Source organism: Lampetra planeri, chromosome 7 (genome assembly GCF_965212315.1).
Source record: "Lampetra planeri chromosome 7, kcLamPlan1.2.h2, whole genome shotgun sequence".
Classification (NCBI taxonomy): Eukaryota; Metazoa; Chordata; class Hyperoartia; order Petromyzontiformes; family Petromyzontidae; genus Lampetra; species Lampetra planeri.
This window is the reverse complement of record NC_136113.1, coordinates 940509-948423: the sequence shown is the minus strand read 5'-3', so window position 1 is coordinate 948423 and position 7915 is coordinate 940509.

Sequence of the window (7915 nt, the reverse complement as noted above, 5' to 3'; positions counted from 1 at the left end):
TCGAGAGCCTCGAGTAGCTCTATAGAGATCATTCTGTCAGCAATGGTGGCGAAAAAGCAGTGGTGTGAGCAATCAGCCCTCATCACCTTTATACGTATGAATGTTGAACTTCTTTTGCACCGCACGTAGCCAACCGTGCTAATCAGAGGTGCGGGAGGACTACAAACTAAATACTAAAATAAGTTCAAGGAATTAGTTATAAATCGAGATTTTTTTTTAAGTGCATAGCTTCAGTGGCTTCCTAATATCGGACGGAAGAGCGTTCCAGACGGCCGCAAAAGTGCATCCGAAAGCACGCGATGCTGTGACCGTCTTTGATGGCCAGCCAAAAGCCGCCACCACCGACAGGGAAGGTTTTTGGATGGGACGAGTTGGGCTTTTTGAAACCACTTGAGCGCTTTGGCAAGCTGCTCTGAAAGAGGGAGACCCGGGGCAAGTGTGATGAGAGGGGGCGGTTGGGGTTGTGCGGTGATGGTGGCTGGAACCATGGAGTTGGGTCACATTTGGGCCAAGCCTGATGAGAAACCTAACAAGATATTCTTAGAGTTGTACAGCATCGTTTAAGACAATAACGTACAGTGAAAGTGCCTCCGTTGTGGACATAACCGTAGTGACATTTGTCAACGTTTGAAACACGACACCAAATCCAATGTGCCGTTAATGGTGACCGAATATTAGTAGTTTTCTTGTTGCCGATGAGAGGTTTTATTAAGAGAGAATGAAATGTCAATTACCACGTTGTTATTAAAGATTGGGCGATGCACGTGCGACGTAAACCGATCAATGCCCATAATGCTGACAAAAATGTGCTTCGTGTACAAAGTGTCTTTGTGCAGTGCGTTGTCGCCACAGGTAGGCGCACTGCAGTAATGAATCGCATGGGCTGACGGGGACGCATCTTTCAAGGTGTGCGATTGAATGCATAGCGAACGGTGCCGAGGCTGCCGGGATTTGAGAGTTGCTTGCCGTATGGTGACGGAACTCTGAAAGGCCACATTCATCGTCGTACAGAACCGCTCGATTGCAACAAGTTGCCAGGGCCTGCAGCTCCCCCCACCAAACATAATCCATAGGAGAGACTAATAGCTCATAGAGCAGAGCAGATTAGCAGGGAACACGAGAACCTACATGGTTGGTTGATTTTAGGCTAACAATGCTTCGTCTTTGAGTTGTGTTGCAAGAATAAAAATGGTTGTGGAAATAAATGATACAAGCATTTCACGCAAGGCAAGCAAATCGCTAAGGAATGTTGTTTCGTAAAGCGGTGAATAATTAAAGGAATTGGGGGGGGCATACACAAAGATGGATCATTTACACCGGAGATAAAACATTTGCAAATAATGGAGGTTTGTCAGCTTGAATCTTGGCCGGGGCATTGCAGACTTTGCAGTTGTAATGAAGTTGACGATTGGTGGGATTAAAATATATTTTTAACAAAGCTTCTACACCCCAATGCAATTTAGATGTGCATGACTGTGACCACGATGCAAGATACTCGAGTTGACGATGGAGATGGGCTCTCGCATCTTTGCCCCAGGTTTCAGTCAGAAATTAGAGCGTGAAGGCATTTGAGGAAGGAATAGTAGGCCGCTGTCGGTAGCCTAAAAGAGGCCTAGAAATAGGGTTTCGTTCCACCAAGTGGGGCACTACCTACTTTTTTATATTTAACATCAGAAATATATAGAGATTCCTTAGGAAAAAGTTATCCGCACACAACCTTGCAGTTTTTGAGAAAAATGATGCTAAAATTGCCCATTTTGAAAAAAAGGGAAACCATAGGGAATTTTGCACTTTCAAACCTGTTTAGCATATAAACCCAAAAATGCAGAATTACCACTTGAAGTACAAAATAAACCAGTTTGAAATGTGTGATATACCTGAAGATGCTATCTATGCACAGTAAACATGATAAGATTATCAAGAAAACTTCTACTGTAGCATTAACATCCCAATTACTTATCATTATGTTGTTCCAATTCAAAGGTAATATTTGAGGTAAAATCTGAATAACAAATAGAATTAAGCCAAAATATAATATATAAAAAAACCACTTTTCAAAATAACACATTTAATGGTAAATTGTCAATTCGCATACACGAGCAGTAACTGCACTACATGTACATATTCACAGGAATGATTATTGTAAACAAGATTTAATTGTGATTGATTTATATTAAATATATATGTCCTATATTAATTTTATTATCATATACAGATCACTAAATATCAAGATCACTGTCGTCACTATCAGATTCACATGAAACAATATCCTCAGTTAATCTCACATTGTCACAATGAACACATTTACATAGGTGAGTGCAGGCCAGGCCAGCCTTGTGGCATGAGCACCTTCCACCTGGACAAGTACCAGACTTACACCCACAGTGGAGTGACCCCAACATCTGTTGAGGAGCTGGATCTTTAGTCATCCATGATATGATGAGATCACCATCCTTGACAATCCATCCAAAGCCGTCTGGACTGGGAGCATTTATAAAAGGATCCAATGCTCTCCTGTGGATTGCAGCTTGGTAGTTAGCACGCTTGAAGTGCTCTGTAAGTGCATCTTTTGTTGGAGGTAATGCCTGTTCGGAAGAGGCCTGGACACAGAACCTATTGTATCTGGCCAAATTAACATCTGATACCTTTTCTCCATACAGCTCACACACAAAACGTTCTATGGTCACAAATGTGGTGCTGTCCATTTCAAATTGCCTCCCAAGAGCAACAAATGCACTGATGTACTCTGCATTTCCAGACAGTATATTTAGTGGTTTCTCTTTTCCTTTCCCATAAAAGGAACTAGTTGAGTCACAGCCAGTGAATGTGTGTAGTCCTATCAGTGCCTCTGTTAGTGAAGGACCCAAAGCAGAACCAATAGCCTGGAGATCTAACATTCTTTGCCTGTCTTTTGTTCCTGTCAGAAAGTACATCTTTGCTGAGGGAAGCTTAGCCATTATTGAAAGTGAAATGATAGCAACATCAGTGTCAGGACTCTGGATGATTATCTTATTATAAAGTTCACTCCAGGCATGTTTTGCATGAAGTAGGAGCCTCGTGTCAGCTTCTTCATGGTCACAAGTCAAAGATTTTACCTCTTTGACAGACATAATGCCATCTTTAAGAGTGAGTTGATGACATACATTTCTGTGTGCCAGCTGCTTGTAAAGGCACAGTTCTCCATGTCTCAAAGAGAAAGTCTGTCAAGGCTTCTTTATTTTCACCACTGGCTAGAAACTTGGTCCACTGACTTGGAGTCTTCTGCTTGATGCTGTATATTTGCAGTAATTGTTGTCCAGCAACAGCACGTCTTGATCGTTCAGCATTTTTTATGCTCACTGCCGGGTAGCGATCAATGTCAAAATCGACCCTTGGACAACTGAACTTTCTACCCATCTTAATCATAAGTTGAAGAAGATCATCAGCAAGCTCACCGAATGTGTCTGGTATATTCTTGAGACTCCTGATCAATGCCATGCCATCTATCAGTAGGGCACCATTATCACCAAGTCTTGTTCACATGACAGTCCTTGTTCTTTGATTCTAAACAAGCTAGAAGAACAGCCTTATTTGTTTTGGCTAATGAACCATCAGTGCTTGCTAGCGGGGATGAGATATTGCCAAGTGAATGTCAGAATCTCTTTTAAGTTTACAGACCGGGATTGACTTATCACTAACAGTCGTGCAAAGAGTCTCCTGTCATTTTTTAGAATGACTTGATTTCCATCTTTTGTCTTGGATGATTTCTTCATTTGATCCCCAAACGTAGTGAGCTTCAAGGACTTTATTGGAGAGAAGAAGTCTGTTTTTGATGACTGGACTCGATTTTGGATGACATTTTTCAGAGCTGTTTCACCTTTATCACAAGCACTTTGTATGTCATCTCTGACAGTCTTTGTAGCAACAACACCAGAGCTAATACATACAAGATCTTCACGAGGCAGGAAGGAATTGATCAAAGACTCAACCGCTGAAACCAAAGATATAACAGCAGCATTGTCTTTTGCAATTCTTGTTGCATCCAACTCTTTATGACCCCTCTCTTCATGTTGCATTCCAGCCATCATTTCACACTGCCTTGTGATTGCAGAACGTTCAGGATGAGACAGTATCCATCGCTGGACGGCACCTCTGTTCAATGTTATCCCAGTTATGCCGCCTTTGGTCTTTGAATCACGGTTGCAGGTTTGTTCTATTGCTTGGTCACAAGCTAGGGATGAGAACCTGCTAGCATCCTTATGCTGTACTGTCCAGTTTCCTTTTGCAGTAACTTCTTCATAGCAGTGTGGATGAGTCTTTGGAAGATTGATCATCTCGACCCAATATGCTGATAGGTACCTTGCATAATTTTGGTGGTCATATGCAATATACCATGCCAGCACTGTTGCTAAGTGAAGGCTCCAGTCAGTCTCTGGTTGCTCTTATGAAACTCAGTAACAGTTGAACCATTTCAATGTATGAGCTCCAAAGTCCAAAGGTGGGATTAACAGAGTTCATCTCATGTACATATCTATCATAGCAGGACAGCATATCTGATAATATGTCAGACACTGAGTTAGATGAAAATCCTGCCTCAGACTTGTACTCTCGTACTAGATCTTCCATGGCTGATATGTAACAAGTGTGCTGTTGCTCAGGGACTGAAGAAATGACCTCAACCGCAAGATATGCATTGCCTCAAATAGGAGTTTGTGTGCACGAATGCTACGGTTGTAGTGATGTCCACTAATGACTCCATTTATTGAACCAACAGCTACCACATTTAATTCAATCAGCATATCCTGTAGTCCGGCTTCTTTGAAACGTTTGCCTATCACTGCCACAAAGGACATGGCTGTGTGGAACTCACCTAGTCTTGGGATGATACGCTGCATCGAGTTTGATCGCCGCTATCAGATGAAGCTGCGCTGCTTACGTCCTCCATGTTTACATGTGCGTAGTGATATTGGCCCGATTTTGGCTCTGACCTACTTACATTTTCGATGCTGATTGGTTGAAAATCTAGCTCAGTTTTATGTCTCAATACACAGTCAATATAGTGCGCCAATAAATTACACTTTTCTCATTAACTGCAGGATAATGCGTGGAGAACTTTTTGCTTGGATACCTTTAATTAACGTTGAACATATTGAGCAAAAGAAAAAGTAGTGCCCCGTTTGTCGGAACGAAACTGAACGATACAGCTCACGTACAGCGGCCTATAGGTTTCATCCAGGGGTCTAAGGCCATCAATAGATTGATGGCGAACAGGTTTTTATGGAGTACTGTATACGAACCCCTTTAAAATATTAAAGGTTATCAATGCTCAGGCAGGTGGGACCGTGGGAGACAGGAGCATATCATTCTGGACTCCTTCTGGTCTTTAGATACTTCTGCATGCCTGATGTTAGAAACTTTGCAGCAGCATAGGGTTACAAGTGGCTTTAAAGCTCAGAATCTGGCAAGAGTTGCAGATTTAACTAGGCGGAAGAGGTTGCTCCGAATGAGAAATGCGTGACAGTTGGGTGCAGGTTAGAGAGCCATTGAGTGGCACCCAGGGGATGTGACCAGAGACTTAAAAAGTTAAAATGAGGAAGGATTAAGACAATTTAAACAATTGAATGATTATCATGGATCTTACACCATGTGACATCGTCGTATCGCTGGGGCATGAGCAGATCTTGGAGGTCAACCGAAAGCTCCAGCAGAAGCGATGGCAAGGTATAGTGGCATAAGCAGGCACAGCTGTTATTGTACAATCATATGCTGTAAAAATAGAACAAGCTAAAAGCACAGGACAATGAGAAAAAAAGCAATGCCCATCAATTGTCATCGACTCTTTATTAACAATATAAAGATATTTAAGCATTTCACCAGCCCCATTATTGAAGCATAACAATAAACATTTTGAAGGCAAATGCAGAAAGCACCATCATGTGGTGTTCAAAAGTCAGCATTAGCACGTGAAGAGTACCTCATGGACAACTCCACAACGCCCAAAACTACCCTGGACAGACATTACTCAATCTTGTCACTTACATGCAGAAATTAAAGTGAATATTGCAATACGGCACTTCACAGGAAACCAAGACGCCAACAATGTGCTGCAGTTTAAAGAGGCAGGCAACAACTGTGTTACTGATGCATAACTTGAGTCAACACAACCATCATTTGTGGCACAGAGACGTTGCAATGTACAACGAAGGAACCTGTCACGCTACAGCCAGCATAGTCTGCCACTTGTGCTCAGTTGACAGCCAGGCCGGGCACGAGAGATTACGTTTTGGGCTCATGTCCAATGTGAAGGCATGCAAGGAGAGGCGGCAATCAACTAAATAAAACATCCCTGGCCTTTGTCCACCACTGGATATATGCTTACCCAAGCCGTTTCTGTCACTGGTGGTGTGTGACCATACGTGATGCTGATCGGTGTGGATTGAAGGCGAGGCCCGCGAGGCCCGAAGACTGGTTTGCCAAACTACTGCGCACCGCTTATTTGTGACAGATGTCTGCCGCCACAAAGCACGAGTCTCCGAGGGAATCTCTCCGGGTCGAATACAGAATCCCATTGAAATGGTTCTGGTTCCATTTAAGCACAAATTGACATTTCAAGAGCAAATTCTGTCAATAATATTGTCGTGAGTGCCAAACAGGACAAAAATATGCCATTGTAACATGTATCAATTGACAATAGTCGGTTCAATATAATAAGTCTGTTCTCCTAGAACGCGGTAGCTGCGTTCCTGAAAAAACACGTTTTTGAAAAATCGCGTTCTAATAAGAGTAAAGCAGTCTGCGACAGCATGCGAGATGCGTATGGAGGCCTAACAAAGACTGAGGCACGTGGGTAGCATCTTGAAGCATTCAGTCTCTTGCAATGCTACGCCGTGGTAGCTGTACAACCACTTATTCCTTCCTACCTTGCGTAACAGTTCTGTTCACCCAAAATCGCGTTATATCCAATTCGCAACCGCGTTATAAAAGTGTTCCCTCGTACATTCAACTCGTTATATCCAATTCGCGTTGTGAAAAACACGGCGTTATACGTAACAGACTGTACATTACATGATCATAAAAAACCCGATACCCAATTTAGAATTCTATTTTTGTTCATTAATAATTGGCTGGGTGGTGCCGTGGTTAGTGTTTGACTTGACTAGAAGCTGAGATCAGAACCATGCGATTGTGCCTGGTCCCCACCATAGTAATGAGACATTTCCATAACTGGCTTAGGGCCACCAATGGAGGCGCCCCAATGCGATTGCTCAAATAAGCAGGGAAGATTTGACTTGAGTTTATAACTTTGCATTGACATGTAATACAACACAATCACTGGTGTAGCAATAATATTTTTGCAAAACAATGCTTCCTTGAATCAGCAAGCCAAGCTAATGGCTTCAAATAGTGATTAGCAAGTGTCCAAGAGAAGAAATCAGCCTAAGACATGGTGACAACATTTATAAAGGGGGGCAAACTAAATATTGTTTGCATTTCACACATTTTTTAATGTGCTTATTGTAGATTGATATGCATTGTTAAAGGCTATACAGGTTATAAAATTCGTAGGCATAAAGTCAATCTGGATTACAGCTTTGTGTATTTAGTCTGTCAGTGCACCCAACTATTCATCTAATAAACGCTCAAACTATTGCATATACCAAACATGTGCTGGAAATATGTTACCACCATTTGAACGCATATACATACTTGAACTTCTTTTGAACCGTACATAGCCAACCGTGCTATACGGAGGAAGGACAACAAATACATGCAGTATTACACGTGTCCTTCGAAGAGTGCTATGCTAAGGTATTTAAAGTACCATATGGTTTATTTAATATATGGTTCTACTTATGACCAAAACATCGGTTATTGCTATGCAGTACTTTGAGTGAAGGCAGTGTTAATGATGACAGTGGTCAAGGGTTTTCAGTCC